Raw genomic sequence first — 27873 nt, 5'->3', positions numbered from 1 at the left:
ATTCTTGTGCTGTTCATTAAAAATCTGGGCGTTATAATGATTTTTCTTATGTTGCTCAGTTTGCAACACAGCCAGTAATTCTTGCACTTATTCTGCCTCATGACATTTTTACTACAAACTTCCACTTTAACTTGGCCATTGTTGATTCATAAAAGTATCGAGACTTGTAAAAAAAGAAAAAGAAAAAGAAAGCTGCTGTTAAAAATAGTATTTTGAGGCATCGCCATCCATTTTTTTCCACTTATCCAATATAGGGGTTCAATTTTTGACCTGTGACATAAGAAAACAATTTATCTATCCACCTCGTGTGCAGAGCAAAGGTCCATGCACCACAAAGAGCCACACACATGGTCTTACCGCCTTAACTAAAAGGAAAAGCATCAACAGGAAATTCACATATTTCAAAGGTGTCAGAGTCAAATTTCACATAATTGTTACACTTTAAACATTATAGTCATTTAAACATTATAAACATTATACAGCTATATTGAACATCACATCACAAACATCACTTTTTTCCTCTTTAGAAGGTGAAGTATTGTTTATTAATACTTCTACAGCCAAAATCTCTTCGTAGCAAATCAACTGGACAAGAAGCCTCTTGGATCAGAGGAGAATCGGCTTGGAGACATTTAAAGAAGTCCACTTGATTTCTTTCAATTTACTTAAACTATTGTGATGTATTTTTTTCCTTCAAAATCTAAGAAGGGGAGATGCATTTAGGCACTGCCTTCCACCCCCTGACGCCCCCATCATGCTTCTGACTTCTTACATGAACTTCCAATAGACCAGGTATGAACAGTGCCTGAGTGAAGAACTTGCAAGTTCCTTGTTCTCACGGTTCCTCTGTAGAGGGTTTCCCAAAGGATGGGGGCTGGCAGGGGCGTCAACGGGTCACAGCCCCCCCCTCTGGGAGAGACCCTGTCGACTGAGATGTTGAGAGGAGGCTTTACCTCAATCCTACTATTAGTTGGTACCAAATCACGTTTTTTAGTTGTAACACCTTCTTTTGCACACACAGTGTCGCACTTTGTTGAATAGTGCTGAATTTATTAATTACTACTCCTTGGCTGTATCCCAATTCAGGGTCTGCAGCCTTAAAGTACGCAGCCTCAATGGTCCTCAAGGGCCGTGTACTCAAAGACCGCTAAGGCCGGAAGTCCGAGGCTTGTGAAATGGGACGGTCTAGCCTCCGTCGCGCTGCCCAGGTTGCCTAGCAACCATGATAGCTGGAAATGTTTGGTTGACAGAAATGAAGGAGAACATTTGTTCATTTGTTTCTACATGAGCTTTGTGTGATTTAATAAGTATCTGAGGCTGAGACCACGGGACTGTAAAACATGATTGTTGGTCTTCATTTCTGTACTGAACAGTCATTTTAAGATTAGTTAGTAAATAACAATTAGTTAATGTTGTTCATGAGACTAAAGTCAGTGTAACTATGATATATGGCCAGGTACACTGGTACAGCACATGTGAGTGAAATACATATGAGTGAACTGTGCCAAACACTGAGCTTCAGTAAAGATTCAAGTTGCAGTTATTTATATTTCCCATCACCTTAAATCTTCATTCAAAGACAAGTATCTTTGACATTGTATATATAGATGTATTATATTTAAGAGACAAATATTGTTCTTTTAATATGTTGGCATTACTAAATTTGGCTCAATGCTTACATATGTATGAAAAGAAAATGTACAAGCTGTGATAACTGTGTGATAAAATGAAGAGTAGACTGATATATGAAATATTCCTTTATTGGGTTAGAAAATCAGACCATGTCATAACTGCTTTAAGTCATACAGAATAGATATCAGAGCCTTAAACAGGCTGACTTCTGCTGAATGGGTAAAACTGGGCACAAAGTATACAAACATATAACATCCTTATAGAATATGATGTAACACTATAGATCAACTTACCTCAGAATATATAAAGCATATAAAAAATTACAGCAATATGATGCAACAAACACAGCAGTGCTACTAATCCAAAATACTCAAAGCTTCATAGAACTGGAACAAACATTTATTTTTAGCTCCATTCTGCTGCTGATACATACTTTAGGTTTCTGAACATTAAACTTGTTGCTGCCTTTCATAGTGTGTAACTTGAAGGCCCTGAGTACTTTCTCCCACACTGAAAACACTGGAATGATAACATTATTTGAACATTACCTAATAAGACTGATTCAGGACAGACAATTAGTTATTTTAAACTTTTCTAGCAGTCCTTCACAAACAGGGAACAGTCTGTCTATTCTCTCCATCTGTCAGCTGCTGCTGGCTCTTCCTCCTCCTCTTCCTCACACATTGCTGAGTTTGTCCTGGTGGATCATCAGGGGTGCAAAGCCTCACAGATGATGTGCAGCAGTGGGTCCCTCAGTCTGTCCTCACTCTGGACACTTGCAGTTGTCACACATGGAAATCAAATGTGTGATAAGCTGCAGGATTCAAACACAAGTGTAACTTATAAACACATGTTCATACTTTTATTACACAATCAGAGAGAAAGAAACAGAGAGAGAGTGCAGGACAGACAGACAGGTGACAGTCTCAGGTGTATACACTGCTACAAAACAGCACAAGAGAAGGAGGATTTAGTGTTTGTGTTATTACGAGTGCTACACAAGAAGAGTTCCCAGATGGTACAGTGGACACATGTGTGACTCCTGTGATTAAAGCATCTTTCTTTCAGCTTAACGAGTGAACCGTCAGCTCGTTCAAACACACGTTAAAGTCCGTTTGGCTGACACCACCGAACAGAGGCAGCAATGTAACATAGCTAACATTAACAGTGCAGTGGATCCTGCTTGTGCCGTGATATTCAGGACTGCAAACCGAGCAGCATCACTGACTTTCAGCTTGTTGTGTTTGTGGATATATGACTGACTTTAATTATCCATAAAATCATCACATTCTCTGTAGGATTAACGTCAACTATTGAACGTCATATATTTTAAAGTAAAGGCTTTAAAACCAAGTTAGTACAAACATCGCTAATGTCACATAACGTTGTCGCCATGTGGCCAACAGTAATGTTTGAATGTTCTTCATTATTAAATTTGCACATAAATGAGTGACATAATATTCAGTACTTACTTTAAAAAGTTTACTCTTCCGCCGCTCTGCTTCTGCCATTTTTTTCGGCAAAATTATCCACGCCCACTGCGATGCATTCTGGGATATGTTGGGCCACAAAGTCTACACCGCCACATCCTTAAAATTCTGGGAAATGAAGGACGCATTTGAGGGCCCCATTTTGAGCAGCCTTTGAATTGGGACAGCCTTCGTTGCGTCGCTGTGATGTAATCGGCCTTAAAATGCAGCCTTTAAAGCTGCAGACCGTGAATTGGGATACAGTAGTGATGGTGAGATGAAGCCTCATGATGGACTGAAGCTTTCCACCCAATTGGTCGACTCATGGTTCGAAGCATTGTGATGATTCATTTGCTCTACTGCGCCATCAAGTGGACAACTCAAGTGAAGCGGGCTCTGTGATTATGATGATGTGTAAACCTCTAAACTGAATAAATAAATTGTTTTCTTGGTTATTTATCCCGAATATTGTCTCAGTATGTGTGATACAAAAGAGAAAGTGGAAAGTATCAGGACAGCGTGTTGGTATGACTGTGTAACTGTTAGCCTCAGACAGTCAGTCAATAGTATAATTCAGATCAAAGATCAGTACATTTGCATATTTGTATAACTATAAAAAGAAAGCTGACACTTTCGAGACTTTATCTAATGTGTAAGCATCACAGCAGATGCCTTTGTGTCAACATAGCTGAGGCAAAAACAGAAAAACGATTTTATAAAAATATTCAGCAGTAGATCAAAACCAAAAGAAAACCATTAATCAACAAATGAACATTACCTGATGCTGCTGAATTTAAGCAGAGCAAATAGAGGTTTTTTTTTTTAGAGACACACCTTAGCGTTTTGCAATTTTGCATAATGTTAAAAAGTTTAAATTATTTTAGTAGCCTATTGAACGGCAGAAATTAGGTTTTCTTTTCGGAAGTATTTAAATGGGAAAGAACAGCGGCTGACAAACAACGGAGGTCTTATGCATAACAAACAAGCGAATAATGCAGAAAACAGATTTTTAGACGGGAAACTGTTCTTGAAGTATATTGTGTGTGTGTGTGTGTGTGTGATTCTGATGCGTCAGCGGTCCGCGCCTTGTGTTTACATCTTTGTGCAGAATCGGTGTACCTGCTCTCATTTACTGTTTTAGCTGTTTGGTGGTGGTTGAAATGTAGTAATATTTATATTAAAAATCGATTCAGGGTTTTAATGAATCGATATCACGTTATCCAAGCTGGAATCGATTTTAATCTATAATCAAAACCCGCTCCTAGTACCTGTGTAATCATGCTTATGTACATCTGGATAATGACACAAACTAGTGTTTGGTGCTTCACTTTTTAATAAACTAAAAGACAGAAATCAGATTATAGGATGTGTAGTGTTGTTTATTTATATTATGGTGTTTATCATTTGTGATATTTATTACTGTGTGCATACTTTATTAGGAGAGACAAAATTTAAAAAAAACATCTCTTCCTTGCTGGTTCCATCGAAGAAGAAATGCACAAGTAACTATGTAGCACGTACGTAATCCAATTCCACAACACAGTGTGATGGGGAATCAGCTGTTTTTCTGCCCATTTTATTTCGAATCTGGCGCGAACCGGTAAACCAGTCCCTGAATCAGTCACGTGGTACGGACTGCCCGCGAGGCCTCGAACGTCACTGCATACGTAATCAAAGCAAGCCCCCGAGATTACCCGACACACGATTCGACGCTTCGACACACAGGACACATCACTAGGATACAGCCAATATTCCAGCAACGAGTCGCTCAGAGCCCCTGCATTAAGAAGAGCACAAGAGCAACTGCAAATCACCGGTGATTAGCTGCAGGTGCGTATGCCAAGGGCAGGAGCCCCATCTGAGCTCCGCCCAGGCAGACAGGTAAGAGTCAGAGTGAGAGAGAGCAAAACAACAAATACTTGTAGCAACACTGGGAGGCACAGGGACCATGAAAAATAATGTTTCTTCATATGAAAAGGTGGGGAGTAATAAAGGAGCAGTTTTATTGCTGGTAAAAAAAAACCTCTTACTCAAAAAACAAACAAACCTCTGGACAGAGGAACTAAGGACTGAAACACTGGATTAGAAATACTAAACCGGAACAGGAGACACAGCAGGTTGCGGGTACAATGCGACAGAGAGCACAGGAAAACACAGGGCTTATATAGACAGGGGCGTAATCAGGGAATGGGCAACAGGAGGGAGACACAGCTGGGAGAAATTAGACTAACGAGACAGGGGAGAAGCAAAAATGAACACACTGACAACAGACAGGGGCTATCAAAATAAAACAGGAAACCATCACACTAGGATGCAGACACAGAGAGGCAGACAGAATATAACACATGAAACTCAAACTATGCAAAACATGAGACACAAAACCCTAAACCAGAATCACTGAAAATTGATTATTATTATTATTAATAATAATAATAATCAAAGCACCAGGGAAACAAAACGATCCAACATTCAAATAAAGCCTATACACAAGAACTAAAAATACTGGGTCGAAACGAATCAGAACCATGACACAAACACTACAAACAAAAGCAGAGGAAGATACTTTCACTTCATTACTTAAATCACGCTGCTGTTATTGTGTATATATTTATTTATATTTCTTCATACATTCTTATATAGTTCTATATTGTGTATTTTGTTGTACAGTTATTTTATTTTCAACTTTAATTTATATATTTTATCTTATTCTCCCAGTTAAATTTACCCTTCATTCTAATTTGTGTTGTACAGTTATTTCATTTTTAACCTTAATTTATATTTTATTCCTTCCTAGTTAAATTTACCCTTTTTAATTTTTCATATTTATTTCCTATCTTATTCATAGCCTTTTCCTTTTTTGTTTTCTTTAGGTCACGAGCAGTTGTCCAAGCATTTCACTACATATCGTACTGTGTATGACTGTGTACGTGACAAATAAAATTTGAATTTGAACAATATGTTCTATTTCACCTGCAACCAGTTAGTGCCAATATTTTTTATGTCATGGAAATAACATCACCATCAGATATTACCTGTAGATGTAGAAATTGTCACCAGAGAGCGCTGTTCAGATCTTTATATTCCAAACTGTAGAGCGATTCATCCAGTGTGTCTTTTCTTTTGCACACTTTGTTTCCTGTTCAGTTTTTCTCAGAACTGTTTTCTTGTCAGCTGACAGCTTGAACTGAGCCTCTCAACGTAATGACCACAAAACATCCTCTAAAAAACAGAATGTATTTGGCGCAATGCAGAAAAACACAGATGTAACGCGGTTATAGGACCAGGGTGCCTGACTGCAGCCTCATAGACAATGAGCTATCAGAATAAGATTCGACTATGGAGCCTGAGGGTGTGAATAAAACACAGGAAACAAAAGTAGAGCTCAAATATATATATATTATGTTTGTTATGAGAAGTGTATAGACGGATGTACAAAAGAAATAAAAACATATGCATATATATCACAAACAAAAATAATGTTGACAATACAAAACAGCTTATTAGGTTCCAAAAGGAGGTGGGATGAGGTGTAGTCCAGTATGTGATTTAGTTTAGTTCCATGGACCTGTGATAGGTCATGTGTCAACAATTTGTGATTCAGTCCATAGGTTCACGATTCCTACCGCAACGTAGCGGTGGTCGGGTGGCTCGCCATCTCGCGCTGATCAGGGCTGATCGCGGGAGAACAAAAAAAACCTGACCTAAACAAGGTCAAAAAACAGAAATTATCATTCACAGAAGAAAATGAAACAGCATTCTACTGCTGTGACAAAATAAATACATAAATCCATAAATAACAAAGTCAAGTAATCAATGCCACGTTTCATACAACAATCAATAAACCATCATCTCTTATAATGAATGTCATTCTAAATACTATTATAGAAAGACATTCTCATGGGTCCCATCAAAGTATATCAGCGTTAAAGCTAATAAATATTATCCAAAGTTAATCAAATATATTTACAAAACTCATTTAATCACAGGTGTTGCGCAACAGATTCAATAATGTAAATGGAATTTAACTCAATGCAAAATCTCATAGGCCGTTTCGGCATTTCATCAGAAAAGTAACAAAGAACATCCAAAACGGTCAAAACTACAAAAATCAAATCACTCATTCAACTCTAGATACGTTAAGTCAACATTCGGCCATAATGGAATAAACAAAAACAACAATATTCAATAGATGACACTAGTAATTGCACTTACTGTCGCTAGCCTAGCATTAGCTTACCGGCATTGTAGGATGTGCGATCGCGGCTCCGCATGTACATTAATTGTGACAAAACAAACAAATAACTCACCGTTGAGTCGAGTGTGAGGTAGTGTAAAGATGAATGAATCGGCCGGGTTATTGCACGCTGTCAACTGGCCTGTAGTGCAAAATTTGTCGTGATCTGACAAGTACACCAACCACAGGGACAACAGCAGCCAGAGGAGCAGGGACATGCAGCTGATTGACCCGGAACTTATACAGGATTCATTCCCGCCACAATAAAGGGACTGGCGGAATTGGGGTCAGAAGTTACCGTGGTTACACAGAGCTAACTTAAACAGGTATTCCAATTATCACGAACCTCCAATTCTGAACATCCGAAATATTCATCTTAGATACACAAAGGGTTAAGGCCCTTTTTTAAATCACACTTGTTTCAGTTAGTGCTAACCAAAGTATCAATTTAGTTACATATCGTGTCATAACATATAATCAACTGTCACCATCTGCTGGCTTTTTAAAAACATTACATGTGGTTCCACTATGTGTTCTGCATTTATGCATTTAACTTTGTTAAAAAAAACAACTTGCTAATCAAATCTTGTTTGGCATTATGCATGTTAATATGCATGTTGGTCAAACTCATTTTAAACTATACTTTTCTAAAAAAGCACAGGCACCACTGCTATCCCTGCTATCCTCAGATCTTACTTTGGTCCAAGAGATTATTGTTTTATTAATATGGTGCAAGTCAACATCAACAAGTCTCTTCTGAACACAGCTCTGTACTTATATATGCCAATCTCTAGAGATTGTTTTTCCTGCACCAGTCCTCTTAGTGTTCCACATCCTTCCTGTAGCCAGTCTCATCAATGTTTGTGATGCAACCAACAACAGCTGTGTTGTCCGCAAACTTTACAATATGACAGCCTGGTTGAGCAGTCATATGTAAGCAGCGTGAACAGGAGGGGACTTAGCACACAGCCCTGAGGGGAGCCAGTGCTGAGGACTATGGAAGATGAGGAGACATTGTGGATCCTCATAGACATATACATATTCATATACATATTTCATCAACAACAATTAGGCTTTGTTTCTATTCAATAAACCAGCTAAGAAACTAAAAACTAATTTTCACTGATATTCTCCACTGAAAAGATTAAAAGGTTTAAAATCATTTTTCTTAATTCTGAAAACAACCACCTGTTGTTCTCTCAAAGCTCCAAGTGGATTCTGTTCGGTTCATCCATTATTGCCATAACATGGATATTTATTCACTTCACCAGTTGTAGGTTGTATTTTGGTAGCATTTGTGTATGTGCATGTCATTCTGTCTGTAATCACGATAACTTAAAATGTGTTGAATTAATTTGTTAAAACTTGTATTAGTGTAAAGTTGGGTCATGTTAAAAACGCCATTAAATTTTCTCTTACATCCAGCAAGGCCATCAAGTCCACTTAATGTTTTGTTTTTCACAAAGAGACAAAAAGCCCTATAACTTTGATGATTTCTGGTGGTATGCATTGTGAACATATAGAAAGTACCTCTTTCCTGGAAACACTGATCTAAAGGTGAAAGTGATAAAAATGTTTGAGGTATTTTAAACCATGTTCATTGTTGCCATTGTCTGTACTGAAAAATATACTGACATATCATCAAAGATATGTGGGGATTGTAAATATAGTGTATTATTTTATTATGACTTTGTTATGTACCTTTCAGTAACTGTTATAGCCGTTTAAATACATTAATATACAATGTTCCTGCACTGAAAACTTTTTAAAAATGCTCCTTCTGTCTCTGAAACAGCATGTTCATGTCCTTTCTCTAGTCCTTGAATCCAACATTTCTTTGCAACAGTAGCCCTGCTGTCCTCATTCTGGTGGGGTTCCCCTGCAGTTTCAGCTTTCAAGTTGAAAAACGTCCATGTCTCTGTGTAACTGGAAGACTGATCAGCTCAGTAGTGGCCATAGATTAAATTCAGCCTCTCCATATACTGACCACTCTGTTTGTCGTTTTTACAGTGAGCAGTGCCACCCTGTGGTTGAGAGAACGCTGCCTATGAAGACCAAAAAGGTGCAAATAAGAATTGGTGGTGAAACTAGGAAAGAAAATAAGGCAGAGACATGTGAGAGTGTCAAAGATGACAAAGATCTCCTGACCTGGTCTCCTGAATTAGGTGGAAACTGATCCTGGACTGGATCCTGATTCAGTGCCCTCCTCCTCATTTTTCTGCAGAGTAAAAGCAGTGACCAATAATGACCACATTTTAGTTATATCCACCTGTTTCGTGTCCATTATCACAAGTGAGTTGGTTAGTAAATTGTAACAAACTCGAAATCTTATAGTGACCACAGGAAATGCAAAATGTCTATCACTGTGAGAAAACCCAGACAATGAAGGCAGTCACTATTTGTAGCTATATTTTTTTTAACATGTTAGATAATGAACTGAATTATATATTGAATTGTATTAAAACATAATTTGGAAACAACACGAACTGAAAATTCATACCAATAGAAAACATGAAAACTGTCCTTGGAAGCCTTCCTTTTTTGTATTGTAACACTTTGTAATACAGCTCACTTTGATATATATAAGTACAATACTGTAACTATATACTGTTACACTCTTGTGCTTGCTAACGCGCTGTAACTTACCACAAGTTAAACATAAAAATACCAGGCTATACCTGGTAAATGTTTGTGTTTAGTTACACCTATGATCCAGTTATCCTAGAGTTATGAATTCAGCATTACAATTTTGTTGTCCTTCTTATTGCTCGATCCTGTGTTGTTGTTGGATTGGTTACCTGTGTACCACACCATGATTACAGTACTGAAACATAAAAACTAATACCCAGACTCATGGATTGTTCTTTTTTCTTTGTTCTCCAAAAGCTTTTAAGTATGATGAGCCTCTGCAGACTGGACTCTGAGAAAATAATTAGCTGGGATACTTTTCTAGTTAAAAAAAAGGAACATAGAGGTTGTGGTTGGATAGAAAATGGCCCTTGACTCAACTTTGACTCTAACCACAAACACGTCCTCACTACTGACATTTCCTCTTTTCATCCTCTACTGCATAGAAAAATAAGTCAAGCTAAAGCACTCAGGGCTGATTCACCTCTTTTAATTTAGATTAGATTTGTGGTTTTTGCAGAAATAGTGAACACACAAAAATTCACAACACGCTGCATTTAGATGCTTCAAATCCTCAACATGTACGTAAAATTAACTGCTCGGTCAACTAAAAAATAATCATTGGTAATTTGAGATGAACTCTTTCAATGCAGGCATACACAATAAAATTGTTGTTTAATAATGAAATCCGTCTTACAAGCACTTCTGCAACAGTTCTGCATCAGCATAACAAAGAGCAACATTCGTGCATGCATCATGAAGTTATAAAAGTTGTACTCACCTGTAGAGGAAGACAGCTAGTGTGATACCACACAGAAGGAATCCAATTGCAGGTGGGAGTATGTATAGAAAATATTGTGATGAAATTGATTCTGTATAAAATCAGCAGAGAATTCATTTAAATGGCTTATTTGACCTTTACTAGAAGTGATTCATCTGCCTTTTTTCACTACCCACCTTTGGGACTATCAGACAAAGTTAAATTCCATGTAATGATATTTACACCACGGTTGCCTGCTATGCTACATTTATAAAGTCCTTCATCTTCGGGCTGAGCACTACAAATAATTAGCTTTGTAGGGAGCTCATGATTTATTTTCAGTCTATGCAATGAGAAATTTGAATAGGTGCGATTCAGCTCAATGGAATAATGAAAAACAGATCTGTTGTTGGTCCAGGAGATTTGCGTTGTATTTGTCTTGGATATGTTGCAAGTCAGCGTCACTGAGTCTCCTCTGGACACCATCATAGCTCTGTTTTCGTCTTGAAGCATTACTGAAGTTTAGAGGGAAAAAATATCTTAATATAAAATGTGGATATCTCTAACAGTGTATGAAGTTTAACGGCGACAATAAGTCAATATAAATATATATCGGTATCTAATCTAGAAAAAAAATAATCTTAAACACAAATGTAGTCTTTACCTGCAGAGACATGCCACATCACTAAAAGCTTGATGAAGAGCAGTGCTGCTTGGTTTAGCTTGAACATCATGATCATCAGACAGAGAGAGAAACAGACCTGAACTTCCTGTCAGCTTTATTTGTGTCTGAGGAGGAGCCACAAAAGGGAAGTGGCAAGTTGCTTTATTTCTGAATTCTGAACTAATGTATGTGACTGTGTAAATAATAATTAAATAATATAACATGTCAATGTTAGACAATGACTTTAAAATTAGAAGGTTGATTCAAAGTTTAAAGGTTGATTTAAAAATATATAATCTCACCACTAGGTGTCAGTAGATTCCCGTTTGCAGTCAAATGAACTGTGTGTTGTTTCGTTAGCTACCGACACATCACTAGTCCATTGCACTAGAAAGTACACTAAAAGCAAAGAGCACTGTTGAGATCTATTTTAGTCCGAACTGTAAAACGATTGATCCAATGTGTCTTTTCTCTGGTACACTTTGTTTTCTGTTCAGCTTTTCACAGAATTCTTTTCTTCACAGCTTTACAGTTTTTTACAGACGCTAGGACACATTTCTCAATACTTAGGTCACTTTTGCAAAACTCTTCACACAATCCTCCTAACTGACCGTCAGCTTGGCAAAGCAGTTCATTTCACATTCAAAATGCACTACAACTACCAAAACACTTCATTCAGGTCTCAAATAACCTCATTCTTCCAGAACACTAGCAAAGGTTAACAGCCGACAAACACACTTTGTCACCCACAAAACAATGACCTAAAAACACTAACAACATGTAGCATTACACAGTGTTTTCTTGTGTAAAACAAGGACACATCTCTGTTTAGAATTTCAATATATGTTACTGGAATGAATCAGACATCATGCAGAATTCGTTAATATTTGTTTATGTATTTTTTATTTTTTTGCACTAAGTAATCCCAAAATACAAGAATTTGTATACACACCATCCACTGATACACATACAATAGTAATGCTAATCTACTCGGTCTTCTCCATTTGGCCACAGGTTCTCATCCACATCACATCTTATGCAGTGGCGTGCACAGACATTTTGGGGGGCAAGTGCTCCAGGGGGAAAAAAGGGCACTTTTTGCATATGTGGAAAACCTTTTCTTTTTATAATAAAAAAATCGCACAGGTTAAATGCAATTTGACTTTTATTTCAAAACATTCTCTAAAAATCAAAAATCACACCACAAAAAGATAAAATCTGTATCCAACTCTAAACCATATACATACATATTCTCAAGTGTCCATTAAATGGAGTGTACTGCTCTAAAGAAGCATCCTTCTTGGTGCCATGTCTTTGTAGATGTTGATGACCTCGTTGTAATTGATCTCCACATCTTTCTCAATGGCCAACAAGAGGAGATCAGACAACCTTTCTTCTCCACACAAACTTCTTAGTTTATTTTTGATTATTTTTAGCTTTGAAAAGGATCTTTCAACTGTCGCAGTTGTCACTGGTAGTGTTGCGTAGATCTGAATCATTTTGACAAAGGCAGGAAAGATCAGCTGGCCATTATTTTCCCTCAGTATCAGAAATATTTCTCTGAGGTCTTTTGAACTAAAGCTGGAGTGGAAGACCTTTAATTCTGTTTTGAGCTGGTCCTCATCTTCTCCATAGAATTCACAGAGGATGTGGACAGCTTCAATGGCTTCTGGGTTTGGTGGGCCTACCCAGTTAGCATGCACAGTTAAGGGCTGGAAGGACTGAATGATTCTGGCCGTTGGGCTTCCAGTATTGTCCCCTTTGAACCTCCTGTTCAGTTCCCCAGTCATGATGTCCAGAAAGGTGAAATATACACCACTCCTGAAATATGCCTCCACTGACTCAAACTGAGCACCTACTTGAGACACTGTGGTGCTGTGTTGGAAACGCACTGGAACTTTCCGCTTTCTCTCCTGACCAGGCACCACGGTAGGTACTGGAATGTTGAAACTCTCTGCCTTCTCTGATGCACATCTAAATATCTCTCCAAATTTCTCCTCAGACCTCATGGTTTGCAATGTGTGAAGCACACCATCAATTACCTTGTAGGCAGTGGAATGGTCCAACCCTTCTTCCTGCAGAGAATCTGATGCCAAAGCAGTGACTTCGAATACTGGTGTGGTGATTTCCATGCAGAGAATGAACATAAAATTAATGGCATTTCTGTACATCTGAGCATCACCTTGGGCCAGGTTAGGTGGGTCACTGTCACTGATGTCATCAAGGAGCATCAAAATGGCTTTCAAATTTCTCTGAAGTGCCTTCAGTGCTTTTTCCCTGCAAGCCCATCGAGTATCTGACAGCTGCTGGAGCTCCATAACACGTTGTCCAGGAAAGAGAGACTCCTGAAATTTGACCAAGGCAGCATGACGCTTTGGGGAGCCTGAGCAAAAGGCATACAATTTCTCCACCAAGTCGAAAAATGACACAAAATGCTTGCTGGACTTTGATGCCTCCACTAGTACCAAATTGAGGCAATGGGCTTTGCAGTGAACATAGAGGGCCTTCTCATTGTGTGAACGGATTCTAGCTTGGAGACCTTTATACATGCCACTCATGTTGGCTGCTCCATCATAGCCTTGACCATACATGTTCTTCATCTCTAGGCCATTCTTTTGCAGAAGCAAGAACACTGTATTCTCCAGCTCCTGGCCTGTAGTTGTATCAACATTGCACACTTCGATGAATCTCTCCTTTATTTGCATATGATGAAAATATCGCACAACAAATGACACTTGCTCTTTGTGTGAAACATCAGAGGTTTCATCAAGTAGAATGGAATACATTTCAGCCTCTTTTATTTCACGTTGTATCTCCTTCCTGATGTAAGTTCCTAGTGCTGCAATGATGTCATTTTGACTTCTGTTGGAAAGCAGTGACACCTGGGGCCTTGTCTTGGTGGCTTTAACTGTGGCAATTTTTTCCAAATGCATTTTCAGCACACTATCGTAGCGGGAAAATACATTGACTAATTCACGAAAATTGCCACGGTTATCACTGGACTCACTCTCATCATGACCTCGGAATGCTTGTCCCTGACGTGCAAGATACACTGTTAGGTCAATTAATCTTGTCAGGATTTCTTTGTTTGTCTGCCTCTCTCGCTCTCTAACTTCCACCCCTTTTACGTCTGAAACATCAAATGCAGACTGAAGGGCCTTTTTCTGGAAATTGATCCATCTAACCATGCTTGTCATGTGCATCTCTGCGCTGGAGTGTTGTTTGATTTTTTCAAGAGCAGTACTCCACTTTCTGATGCCATCAGTTGTCCAGGCTGTTCTGCTTTTATATTTTTCATCCGAGAGGAAAAGCCGACAACTAAAACAATGCATTGAATTAGCAGTGGGTGAGTATTCCAGCCACACATTAGCAGAAAACCACTGTTTCTGGAATAATCTCCCCTCAGTTTTTGGGTAAGGTATATCAGGCTGACATGGGCCCACATTGCAGCACATTGAAACGTATCTGTCATTGCGCTTTATTTTAAATGTATGGATGTGTGTTGGATCTGTTGGGTATTGTAAAGCTGCTAACTTTGACATTATGTGATCGATCTGTTCTTCCTCATTGTGGTCTTCAGAGAGCACTACATCAGTGTCTGTAGGCCTAACTGAACCTGTTGCTGCATTGGTCGCGGCTTCATCTGTTTCTATATCTCCCTCTTCTGCTATGCTGGTAGATGGCATAGAGCTGCTTCCCTGCTGTGACTGACTACAATGGAACAATAATAATAATAATAGTATTATTATTTATCATAATAATAAGCTTAAACAGATAGTTTTAATAATAACCCATACTGCAAGTCTTGTAACATAGAAATAACTTTCGTAGGTACAAAATAATAGTTAGCTCAATGCCTGCTGATTAAGTTCATTAAAAACTAAGTGTGAACAGCTTTTAAGATTTTTCAATAGAATTAACTGCAAGGAGCAGGTTACATTAAAACATTAAAATAGAACCTGACTCTGCCCTTGACTCTGACCTTTCATCTTCATTTTCCTTTGCTTTCATCCAGGAGAGCAGAGAACTGCTTCCCTGGGCTGCCTGTTGTAGATCCCTTTCTTTCTCCTTTCTCAGCCTCTCTTTCCTAGGCATTATGCTTGCTGAAATTAGTAAATAAATAGACCAAAATGTATGAGAACGAATAAGACTGACTGTGGTCATTACAAGAACAGGGCAGAATGGTCGTTTTCACAGGCAATTGGGAACTGCCTATTTTTCCTTTAGCAAATTAATGTGTTAATGTTGCCAATATGTTACACCAAAAAAAATTAACATGTCTAACCAGTGCTTCTCAAAACTTTTAACATGCACCACCCCCAACACCGTACCCTTCAAACTACCAATAACAACGTCACTGTTCTGTCACAATCAGGTCGGAATTGATGGAGAGTGGGGGTTGCCTAAATGGTTTAGGTTACATTTTAAATGTGTCGTTTTTTTGTTTATCCATATGGATGGATGGAGGGTGCAAGCTGGCAAAGTTTGTCATGTGCAGTTTCTGACAGGCTACTTCACAACAAAACAATTGCAGGTTGGTCTTAGAGGGCAAACAGAATAATTTCACTCGATTCATGGGTTACCTGACTGGTTGGGAAGGGAAAGAGCTGCCGTGTTGTCCGCCGTGGCTCCCAGTCGCTATAGTTAGCCTACTATGCCTACTCCAAGTAGTCCTATGTCATGCCGCTGCTACACGCCTCACAACAAATGAACTGCAAGCGTGTTCACGTGACACGGTGACAGTGAAAAAGCGACAGGGTTCGGGTGTCTTTGAAGAAGGGGCACAAATCAAGCCATTATTTTCACACCTTTTTAAACCGCGCAGCTTTAAAAAAAAAAAAATCACGTCTTTCAAAAGGGCACTTTTTTGGACTGAGGGCAAAAGGGCAAGTGCTTCAGCACCACCTCGTCTCTATCTGTGCACGCCAGTGATCTTATGTCATCTAGGGCAACACACCTAGGAAAGAATCTTCTGGCTGCCAGAATTGAAGGAGTTGAAAAATTGAAGGAGTAACACCTGTGTAGATGTTCATCTACAATGAGAATAAGCTGTGGCTGGTTAAACTGCATTTTTAGATTTAAAATATGTTTCAATAAAATATTGTTGTTGAATTTTGCTGTCTTTTCAAGTTTTGCATTGTGTTATTGTTTTGGCCATGAGTTTAACAGTTTTGAAAACAGTATGTAAGTACATGCAAAATGTCCTGTCCGTACAAAGATTTTTGGCAGTTGTTGTGTCTGAGTGAGAAGATAATTCATGAAATTTGAGAGATGTAGTCATTGAATGCATTTTCTGCCAAAACAATGATAACTGGTCCTCAGTTTAGCCCACATAGACTTCTGTTGTGCTCACTGTGTGAGGAGCTTTGCAAACGTGACCTAAGTATTGAGAAATGTGTCCTAGCATCTGTAAAAAACTGTAACTGAGCCTCTCAAAGTGATGACCACAAACCCCCCCCACTTTGTTTTTAAAAGACTTCCTGCCACAATGGGCTCTAAATGGGTTCTATAGAAAAATGGGCCAACACAAAGCATAAATGACTGATTCATCCTTTGAAAAATAGCATTTATTTAGGGTGCTCACAGTAATGCAGAATAAATAAACTATTGTTTATCTTTTATTTAAGCGCAAGGTTTTTTGCTTTACCACTAACCACGTTGTATTTGTTAGCACTTTAAAAAAAAAGTGTATGTATACAATATTCTTTTCCCACTTTATTTCAAAGTGCTAGTTTCCCATATTTACGGTTCACCTCACAGAGCTAAATTAAATAAGTATACCAAAACAGGAGATGGAGGTGTTTGAGAGTTTGCTTTTAATGTAACGCGCGGCGACACTAAAGCGGTCGCGCCAGAATGTCACGCTAAAAAGAAAGATTCTTTAAAATACAAGGGGGAGCAAGCGAGTCAGATACCACGGGCACAGAGAGGAAGCAGGTCTGATCAGAAACAGTTTATTACTAGGCCAGGGAGCACAAATAAAAACACCCTTAAAATGTACGTAATAAATTGTTGCAGCTTGCGTTCTGCACCCGAATCCATCATGCGACCACCGCCACAGCTCCCCTTGCGTCGGTGTCCTGTAAAATAGCAAATAGGGGCCAGAACAATGGTCGCAGAAGCGGCCCTGGCTCATGGCCATGGCGACCCTCTCCCAATCCAGCTGCACCCAGTAAACAACAGTAGAGACCCTGTTGGAGGTTCCATTTTTAGGGCAGAAATACCGGGGTTACTCGCATATCTCACGGAGGAATAAACCATACACACGTTGTTTAGAGTTTTACATCAGAGGGACACACCTTCCTCTGCGCCATCATTTATTGCACACACACTTCCGTATTTATACCTTTCAGGTTAAGAGCACATACATATATGATAGGGCAACACCCCCACTTGCTCTTAACACTATACATTACACATGATATACATATTTACATGATATTCACATATCAACGTTTTATGTTCCAAACAAAATATGCGTAAATTTATCTATTTTCACTTTACTTACAGACTTAGTCATGATGTCTGCTACCATGTCTTCTGTTGCACAATACTTAACTTGTACTTCCTTCTCAGTTATAGCAGACCTAATAAAGTGATACTTGATATCGATGTGTTTACATCTTTGACGGTTTATAGGATTTTTGGACAATGCAATTGCACCTTGATTGTCTGCAAGAATGGTAACTGGTGAATATTGCCTTTTAATGTCCATGCCATTAAGTAGCTGTGAGAGGTATAAGCTTTCTTGTACTGTGGCGGCCATCGCCATGTACTCTGCCTCGCACGTTGACAAAGCTACTGTAGCTTGCTTCCTGGTTTTCCAGCAGATCACTGGCCCATTTTTGGATAATACAAAACAATAACCCGTTGTACTTCTCCTGTCACTCAAGTCTGTGGCCCAATCTGCATCGCTGTATGCTATAAGATTTAGGTTTCCTTCTATCCTTTTATAGCACAGCTCTTTGTTTAGTGTCCCCTTAAGGTAACGTAATACATGTTTTGCTGCTGTCCAATGATGCTCTTTTGGCTCAGACAGGGATTGTGACAGTTTGCTCACTATCCAACTCAAATCTGGTCTTGTACATGTCATTAAGTAAATCAAACTGCCCACTAATTCTCTATATTTTCCTGAATCAACTGATTCACCATGTGCACCAAAATCATTTTTGAGTTCACAAGGAGTAGAACGTGGCTTACAGTCAGACATTTTGAACTTTTCCAGGATTTTTGTGATGTACCGTGTCTGATTTAGTCTTATCTCATGGTTCTCTTGTATACAGTCAATACCCAAGAAATGTTTGAGCTCACCAAGATCCTTCATTTTAAATTTCTCATCCAACATTTGTTTCACGTTTCTGATAGCGTCTTCACTGTTGGCAGCTATGATTACATCATCAACCCAGATGATAAGAATCACTGTCTCACTCGCTGTCTGTCTGGAATATACACAATGGTCTACAGGATTTTGTTTGTAACCTTTTTCACATAAATGGTCATGTAACATCTTATTCCAGTTCCTGCCAGATTGTTTCAAACCATATAGTGATTTGTTTAGTTTACAGACCAGTTTTTCACCTGTGTCTGACTTTACTTCAAAACCTTCTGGTTGCTGCATATACACCTCACAATCGATTGGGGCGTGCAAATAAGCAGTCTTCACGTCCATTTGATGGAGTTTAAAGTTGTGCTGTACTGCTAATTGCATCAGCGTACGCACTGACGTCATATCTGCAGTCGGCGAAAAGGTTTCTTTGTAATCAATGCCTTGAACTTGGCTATAGCCTTTAGCAACATATCTTGCTTTAAATGTTTTAGTCTGATTTGGGTTCTCTTTTATCACATACACCCATCTCCCCCCCACTGCATTTTTACCTTCTGGCAGCGTGGTTAAAGTAAACGTATTATTGTCTTTCAAGGATCTTATTTCATCTTCCATAGCATCTGACCAACACTTAGAGTTCGATGACTGCATAGCTTCTTCAAAAGTCTTTGGTATGTCGTACATCACCCTGTAACAGTAATCTACAGTCAGTGATGTTTGGTCGTCTTCTGCAGTTTGGACATAGTCTTTCAGGTAATCTGGCCTTCTCCTGTTTCGTTTGGGATATCGTTCAGACTCTGTTCTATTACTCTGTTTGTCTGAGTTTTGTGCATCATTTATGCCATTGTCCTGAATGTCACTTTCAGGTTCCAGGATCATACTTTCATCTGATCTCTGGTCATTCCCTGTTTTGTCCTTTCTAGCGGGGTACTTCAAGATGTCCCCTGGAGTCAAATCATCATCTCCATTGTCATCAACCTGAGTGGTCTGGGTTTGGTGCTCAACTACACTTTTAGTGAGGAACTTGACCAACCTATGTCTAAGGACTCGTCCTGTTTTAGGGTAGTAGATTAGATATGACGGACTGTTTTTATCGTAACCCACAAAAACTCCTTCGTCACATCTTGCGTCTAACTTTTTTTTGTTGTGCCCGTAACCATAGCAAACTGATCCAAAAATCCCCATCCTCGACATGTCTGGCTTCTTTCCTGTCAGCATGTAATAAGGGGTTTGCTTTGTGCGTCTGTTGTAACACCTATTACGAATTACTGCGGCAGTCATAACAGCATAAGTCCATAATCTTTTTGGCAGGTTACTTTCGATCAACATACACCGTGCCATTTCAAAAAGTGTTCGCCATTGTCTCTCGGCAGTCCCATTCTGATGAGGTGAATACGGCGCTGATGTCTCATGCCTTATCGTGTTTTTATTTAACAATGTCTGAAACTCTTTAGATGTAAATTCAGTTCCATTGTCTGATCTGATTCTCTTTACTTGCCCATAGGGGGCGACGTCTGCCAAAAACTTTTCAGTTGCTTTTACGGTGTCACTTTTAGCCTTTAGAAAGTACACAAACATTGTGCCTGAGTAATCGTCAGTAAATGCTAACGTGTACCTGAACCCGTCTTTAGCTTCTGGTTCTATCGGTCCAGCTAAGTCAGTGTGCACTAGCTCTAATGCTTCTTCTGCTCTTTCATCAGGCTCTCTATTCCTGGTTTGGATAAATTTGCCTTTTGTACACACTTCACAGTCTTGGTAATGTTTAGCTTTACCTTTTATTTTCATACCCTCGGTAATGTCCTCTAGTTTAACCAAGTCTTCATAGTTGCAATGGCCGAGGATTTTGTGCCAAGTTTCTACATCATGACAGCCATTGCATTCGTCGTTGTCAACATAATGATCAGATGTTACACTGTTCAAATAGTATAGGCGTTCATATTCACTTATCTTAAACCTTGTCCCGTTCTTATGGATAAGCTGGTTGCAGCCCTTCTTGAAGGTTACTGAGGCTCCTTTGGCCGTTGCCGCCTGAACCGAGAAGATATCTTGCGGGTAAGAGGGAATGTAAAGTGCTCCCTCCAGTGTCGCCTTCACCTTTCGTCCCTCGCTGTCTTGTAGATAGACCTCCACATCTCCCCTCTTCAGTGCGACCCCACTCGTCCTCGTTCCGTCAGCTAATTCCATGAAGTGTCTTCCAGGTGTGAATGTCTCATCAAAACTCTTAAATCTCTGAATGTCCGTAATAATGTGAGAAGTGGCCCCTGTATCAACCATTAGGCCTCTCTGTTTCAGCCCTTGATTTCCACAGTCTTTGGCTTTGAACGCGAAACTATGATCTTCTGCATCAGTTACGTGTTTAGCAGTAATCTTCTTTCGTCGGCGACAGTCGCTGTCCTTATGCGTTGAGCTTTTACAGTAACCGCACCACTGCTTCACTTTTTGTTCTTTCCTTTCGGTCTTTGTGTAACACTCACGTGCTATATGACCCTCTTTTCCACAGTTGTAACATGTTATTTCTGCATTGTCTCTCTCTTTCTTCCAGTTATTTGCCTTCATCACATTGTCTTCAGAACATGTGGCCTTTTCGGTGCTCTCGTAGCTTCTTAATTTAGCTTTGAATTCACTAAATGTCATTGCTTTGTCACTGTGGGTTACATGTATGGCAAACGGCTTGAAAGATTCAGGCAACCCTTTTAGCACCATTGCAATAAGCAGTCCATCACTTAATGTCTCTTCTGCATTCCTCAGAGCTGTAATGGCAGTTTCAGCCCTTATCATATAGTCTGTGACGCTCTCAATGGGAGTTTTCTGTAGCGACGTTAGCTCCGTGTACAGGCTAATCACACGTGGTGTACCCTTACCGGCGTAGTGCTCTCTCAGAATCTCCAACGCTTTTCGTCCGTCATCCTTGGCATCTCTCATCACGAGTGAAAGACTTCTATCATCCAATACTTGGATTAGCTCTGCATAAGCTACTTCATTCTTTTCATCCAAGTCCTTGTCTTCTTCCTCCGACTCGCCGGGCTCGTTCAGAATGGCAGCCTTTAGCCCAAGTAGCCGCAGGTATCCCAGGAACTTTGTTTCCCACAGTTCATAGTTTCTCTCGTCTCCGTCGAAGCATAGACGGTTCCACCGGCTTCCCACATCCCTTCTGGGCCCATAACCTGTTGGAGGTTCCATTTTTAGGGCAGAAATACCGGGGTTACTCGCATATCTCACGGAGGAATAAACCATACACACGTTGTTTAGAGTTTTACATCAGAGGGACACACCTTCCTCTGCGCCATCATTTATTGCACACACACTTCCGTATTTATACCTTTCAGGTTAAGAGCACATACATATATGATAGGGCAACATCTTCTTTTATTTAAGCGCAAGGTTTTTTGCTTTACCACTAACCACGTTGTATTTGTTAGCACTTTAAAAAAAAAGTGTATGTATACAATATTCTTTTCCCACTTTATTTCAAAGTGCTAGTTTCCCATATTTACGGTTCACCTCACAGAGCTAAATTAAATAAGTATACCAAAACAGGAGATGGAGGTGTTTGAGAGTTTGCTTTTAATGTAACGCGCGGCGACACTAAAGCGGTCGCGCCAGAATGTCACGCTAAAAAGAAAGATTCTTTAAAATACAAGGGGGAGCAAGCGAGTCAGATACCACGGGCACAGAGAGGAAGCAGGTCTGATCAGAAACAGTTTATTACTAGGCCAGGGAGCACAAATAAAAACACCCTTAAAATGTACGTAATAAATTGTTGCAGCTTGCGTTCTGCACCCGAATCCATCATGCGACCACCGCCACAGCTCCCCTTGCGTCGGTGTCCTGTAAAATAGCAAATAGGGGCCAGAACAATGGTCGCAGAAGCGGCCCTGGCTCATGGCCATGGCGACCCTCTCCCAATCCAGCTGCACCCAGTAAACAACAGTAGAGACCCTACACAAATGCAGGCAGAGGTAAACCTCTGCCCTGCTCCCAGTCACACGCGTTGTCTCTTACTGTTGCCGTTCCATGAGGTCGGGACTGAGCCGCCGCGTCACGCTGACCGGCTCACATTAACCTTCCAGTCTGGGGCCTCTCTCCTTCAGTGCTCAGCTAACCTGTTTTTAAAAGGTCTTTACACAGCTGATAGGCCACCTCCGGACACACCCCTGCCTCAGCAGGTGGTCCCTATCAGCTAATTTGTCCCATGTGCCGCCAGTCCACAGTGGATAAAAACCATGTCACATAAAACACTAAAAACCATGCAATAGAAACAGAATAAAACCATGCAAATAAAACAACACTCATAAATAACCACTAAAAATCAGAATAAAAACAATATACAAGATAAATACAAATTTCCACTGTGTGACATTAACACTGTCACAAAATATTTTCTAAATATATTATACATAAAATGCTTCTAAGTTTGTTTGAACTCAGTCATCACATTTGATGTTATCAGCCAATAATCATGAACCTTTAATTCTCTAAATGTAAATCCCAAGTATTCATCTTATTTTATTCAACCTTTATTTAACCAGGAAGATCCCATTGAGATTAAAAACCTCTTTTTCAAGGGAAACCTGGCCAAGATAGGCAGCAGCAAGTATCTCACGGTTACAGAAATTACACAATTAAACACAGACAACAACAACACACTCAAGCAAAAATAAAAAAATAAAAAAATAAAATTTGATAAAATTACAATTATTATATAATTTACAGTGACAAGCAATCCAATTGAAACAGTTTCATGTTATGGAATTGCCTCAAGGATTCTTAGTTTAGTTTTAAAAGCACTTAATGAAATTAATTCTTTCATTTTCCAGTCGCTCTGCAACTCATTCCAAAGCCAAGGATGCTAAATAGACAAAAGCTCTTTTGCTAAGTTCAGTTCGGGCAAATGGAAAAGAATGCAACAAGTAACATTGCAGACGAAGAGAATAACGACCAGCATGTTTCATTGCAAGCAGGAAACATGTATAGGAAGCCAAAAATCCAAGTATTGCCTTATATATAAAACTGTGTAGGTGAGAGTTCCTCCAACAGCAGGCCATCCTACCTGAACAGTATAACTCACATTAGTGAGTCTGAAACTTACGATTAGTGATGAACCTTAGAGAAGCACGAGAGACAGTATCAACCATTCGAAGACATTGAGCAGAAACATTCAAATAGAGAATATCTCCATAATCCAGCACAGGTAAAAATGTTGCAACAACAAGCCACTTCTTTGTATAAAAAGAAAAAGATAGCTTATTTTGAAAATAAAAACTCAGTTTTAACTTCAGACACACAAAAGCTTAAGGCCATCTTTTAAATCATGCTTATCAACATATCAATTTAGTGACATATTGTGTCATAACAGATCCAATTCAGTTTTTTGAGCTGGAACCTGAAGACAGACATTCACACTCCCATTCACACCTATGTGCAATTTAGAATCACCAATTAACCTAATATCACTAACAGCAAGCCTTTGAACTGTAGGAGGAAGTCAGAGTATCTGGAGACAACATTCAAACTCCACATAGAAAGATCACGGCCAGGTGGTGTATTCAAACTCATGACCTTCTTGCTCTGAGACAACAGTGTCAGATAAATGACCAAAAATGTCAAATGTTCAGATATTATTTGCAGATACAGAAAGTGTTAGTTGTAGCAGCACAAATGTCAGTCCAGATCTCTTTGAAAATCACCAGCAAGTTACCTGGAGATCTTTACACAACAGTCATAATTAATGACTGAATGACTTTAGTTTTATGCTTGTTATATACTTACTTATACTACTTGGAAATTGTATATATATGTATATATATCCATTTTCAGCTTTATGAAAATAATCAGGTAATAATAATAATAATAATCAAGAGCCAAAGCCTAACTTAATACCTTTATAACAAAAAATAATAAATTTGAAACAGAAGAAACTAGCAAAATGTAACAAAACAGTCAAAATTAACAATGAAAATCAAATGTTTTTACATAAAATTATACACACAAAAAGGGGGAAAAAGAAGTCTATATGAGGTTTCAAAGAAATGTGTAATGTTTTCAAACTCAATGTGACCTTTCTCCTGAGCTCTCCTTCCACTTGTTTCCTTTTCAGCTTTTATCTGGACTTTCTTCTTGTCAGCACACTAAAAGCCACAGATTGAACTGAGTCTCTCAAAGTGATTCCTGTCCTGTACACTGCAAAACTTTGAGGTTGTGGAGGGACCACCTATGGATTGAAATTGTACGTAAACTTAATCTTTAAAAAGAAAAATAGCAAGCATGAAGGTAGGTAAGAGAAGATATGAGTTGAAACACTTGAGAAATGAAAATCTGAGTAATAATAAAGTTCCTCTAACCTTTCCTTCCAGCTGAACATGATACTGTACAAAACTCAAGATCTCGATCTCATGAAGGTCGTGGTTCGGGGTCCTGGAGCAGAATCTAATGAAAAATAAGTCAGAACTTTATATATGACTTATATGTTTTTTTGTTTGTTTAGGGGCTTTTTTAGAGATTTGTTTTCTCATGTATTCAGCATTCCGGGTGTCTTTTTGAACTTTGAATTTCCTGTGTACCAAGCCTTGATTTACAGCTGTGAATATCATCAATTTGGGGAGTGCATCTCAGTAGTTTTGTATGTTCCAGTAAAATCTTTTCCCCAAACCGAGACAGCTCTGGTACCAAGACTCAGTGCTTCTTCTGTGTTTTTAACCTTTCATGCATGAATTATGACAACCTCGAGGCATGAAAAAAAGAAAAAATGTTCATTTTTTTCAACATGTCCTATTCAAAGAGTTTTTTACATGTCCACTTTGGTGGACAACATACATTTTGAGTTGTGAATTTGACAAATGAATAAATAATATACATAAAAATAAAAATATTTTAAAATACATTTTAAATATATTTTATAACAATATATATAAAAAATATAACCCTGCCACCCACTGGAAGAACTAAAGGTACTGTTCTTGTTTCAGAGTGGAAACATGAACGTTGAATGTGTACCACAAAGAAAATGTCCCCAGAGTCAGTGAATAACTCTGAGCACTTTAACCACTTTTACCACTTCTTCACGACTTTCATTTCCTTTTCTCTCTCTCAGTGTATACAAAAAGGGCCAACAAAAAGTACAGAGGGTGATTCAAATCTTTAAATTTAGAAGTTTACAGTTCTTACAGAAATAAAAAAAAAATGTAAACTTAAGTTCAGCTCAAACTTGATAATTCTGGTGTTCTTCAAGCCTTGAATAAATTTGAAGGAAAAATAATAAAGTATCTCAATATGAAATGATAAGTTGGTGAGTAATAAAAGAAACTACATACATCCAGACACATTTATTCTGTGTTTTATTTTTTATTGAACACACTCGCTGTCGATGGATGCAGTTTTGGTATTTTGCTCCATCACAGTTTGCCATGTTTACTGGCAGAGCTGGAAGCGATGAGAGATTTTTCAGCTGCGTTCTTCTTCTGGTATGAACATCCAGCCTGTGGCTCCTAATATAGTGATATTATTATTTAGTCTTTTTCTTATTTGGTGCAGCCTCCAAACGTTTCAAAACCTGGTAATAAAAATAAACTAAACTGCATGGTCAATGTGATTTTTTTTTTTTAAATTCAGGCAGACACAATAAAAAATGGTCTTTGAGCTTCATGGTTGAATCAGTCTTACAAATACTGACAACGATTCTACAGCCAAACAGAAAAGAGCTACGTTCATGCATTCATCAGGAAGATTTTTCTTACCTGCAGAGGAAGACAGCTAGTGTGATGCCACATAAAAATAATCCAACTGCCGGTGGGAGAATGTGTAGAAGATACTTTGATGAAGTGGATTCTGTATAAAACAAAAAAACCCAGCAGTGAATTCATTTAAATTGGTTATTGAAGTGATTGGCAGTGTTTTTTGTCTACCCACCTTTTAGGTTCTCAGACACAGTTAAGTTCCATGTAATGCTGTATATGCCACTTCTGTCTGTTATCTTACACGTATAAAGTCCTTCATCTTCAGGTTGAGCACTAAAAATAATTAGCTTTGTGGGGAACTTGTGATTTATTTTTTGTCTGTGAAATGAGAAATTTGAATGTGTGCGATTCAGCACAATGGAATAGTGAAAAACAGATCTTTTGCTGGTCCAGGTGATTAGTGTTGCATTTTTCTCAGATATGTTGCAAGTCAGCATCACTGAGTCTCTTCTGAACGCCAGCAAAGCTCTGTGGTCATCTTTAAGAATCTCTAAAGTTAAAGGAAAATAATACATTTAAAATTATACTTGGATGAAGTGGATTCTGCATAAAATCAGAAGTTAATTAATTTAAATTTCTTGGTTGACCTTTACTAGAAGTGATTCATCTGCCTTTTTTTGCTACCTACCTTTGGGGTTCTCAGACACAGTTAAATTCCATGTAATTCTGTTTACACCACGTCTGTCTGTTATGCTACATGTATAAATTCCTTCATCTTCAGGTTGAGCACTAAAGATAATTAGCTCTGTAGGGAACCCATGGTTTATTTTCAGTCTATAAAATGAGAAATTTGAAAAGTTGCGATTCAGCAAAATGGAATATTTAAAAACAGATCTGTTGTTGGTCCAGGAGATAAGTGTTGCATTTTTCTCAGATATGTTGCAAGTCAGCATCACCGAATCTCCTGTGGACACTAGCAAAGCTCTGTGGTCATCTTTAGCAATTTCTAAAGTTTAAAGGAGACAATCAGTCAATGTAAAATTATATCTGCATTTAATCTACTTAAAACCCACACAAATGTGCTCTTTACCTGAAAAGACATGCCACATCACTAACAGCTGAATGAAGAGTAGTACCACTCGTTTTAGCTGGAATATCATGACTGCAAGACAGAGAGGGAAACAGACCTGAACTTTACTGTCAGCTTTATGTGTATCTGAGGAAGAGCTGTAAAAAAAAAGAGGAAGTGGTTTGTTGCAGTTGAAACTCAACACAAATGTATGTGAATGATGTTTTTTGAGAAAATATTTTGAAAGTAATATATACAATATTTCAGGTTCACAACAAATTGTCATTGTTCAAACATGGAAAGTGAAGTGGGAATATAATTATATGACAAATAACTGTCTCCTATACTTTAATCACTCATGTGACTCACTTGTGTAGAGAGGCAACTTTGAACTGCAACACTATATCACCACCTCTGAAA

At 38.7% G+C, this 27873-nt stretch overlaps 3 long non-coding RNA genes across 3 annotated transcripts; 1 reads left to right on the top strand and 2 right to left on the bottom strand.

Annotated features, from left to right (window-relative positions):
- Positions 1-4781: 4781 nt before the first annotated feature.
- LOC145421050 (uncharacterized) lies at positions 4782-10185 on the top strand. Its single transcript, XR_013902321.1, has 2 exons — positions 4782-4982; positions 9346-10185. It is a non-coding gene; the product is annotated as an uncharacterized LOC145421050 (long non-coding RNA).
- On the bottom strand, positions 6478-7570 carry LOC113008060 (uncharacterized). The gene is made up of 2 exons (XR_003269983.2): positions 7409-7570; positions 6478-6802 (listed from the first exon to the last, which is right to left on the bottom strand). It is a non-coding gene; the product is annotated as an uncharacterized LOC113008060 (long non-coding RNA).
- Positions 10186-22258: 12073 nt separating the features above from the next.
- Positions 22259-27390, bottom strand: LOC145421002 (uncharacterized). The gene is made up of 4 exons (XR_013902249.1): positions 27073-27390; positions 26445-26934; positions 25053-25137; positions 22259-24922 (listed from the first exon to the last, which is right to left on the bottom strand). It is a non-coding gene; the product is annotated as an uncharacterized LOC145421002 (long non-coding RNA).
- Between the last annotated feature and the right edge of the window lie 483 nt (positions 27391-27873).

The sequence above is a fragment of the Astatotilapia calliptera genome, chromosome 16 (assembly GCF_964374335.1).
Source record: "Astatotilapia calliptera chromosome 16, fAstCal68.1, whole genome shotgun sequence".
Lineage (NCBI taxonomy): Eukaryota > Metazoa > Chordata > Actinopteri > Cichliformes > Cichlidae > Astatotilapia > Astatotilapia calliptera.
Note: the sequence above shows the minus strand (reverse complement) of the source record. Positions and strands in the feature narration are given on the sequence as shown.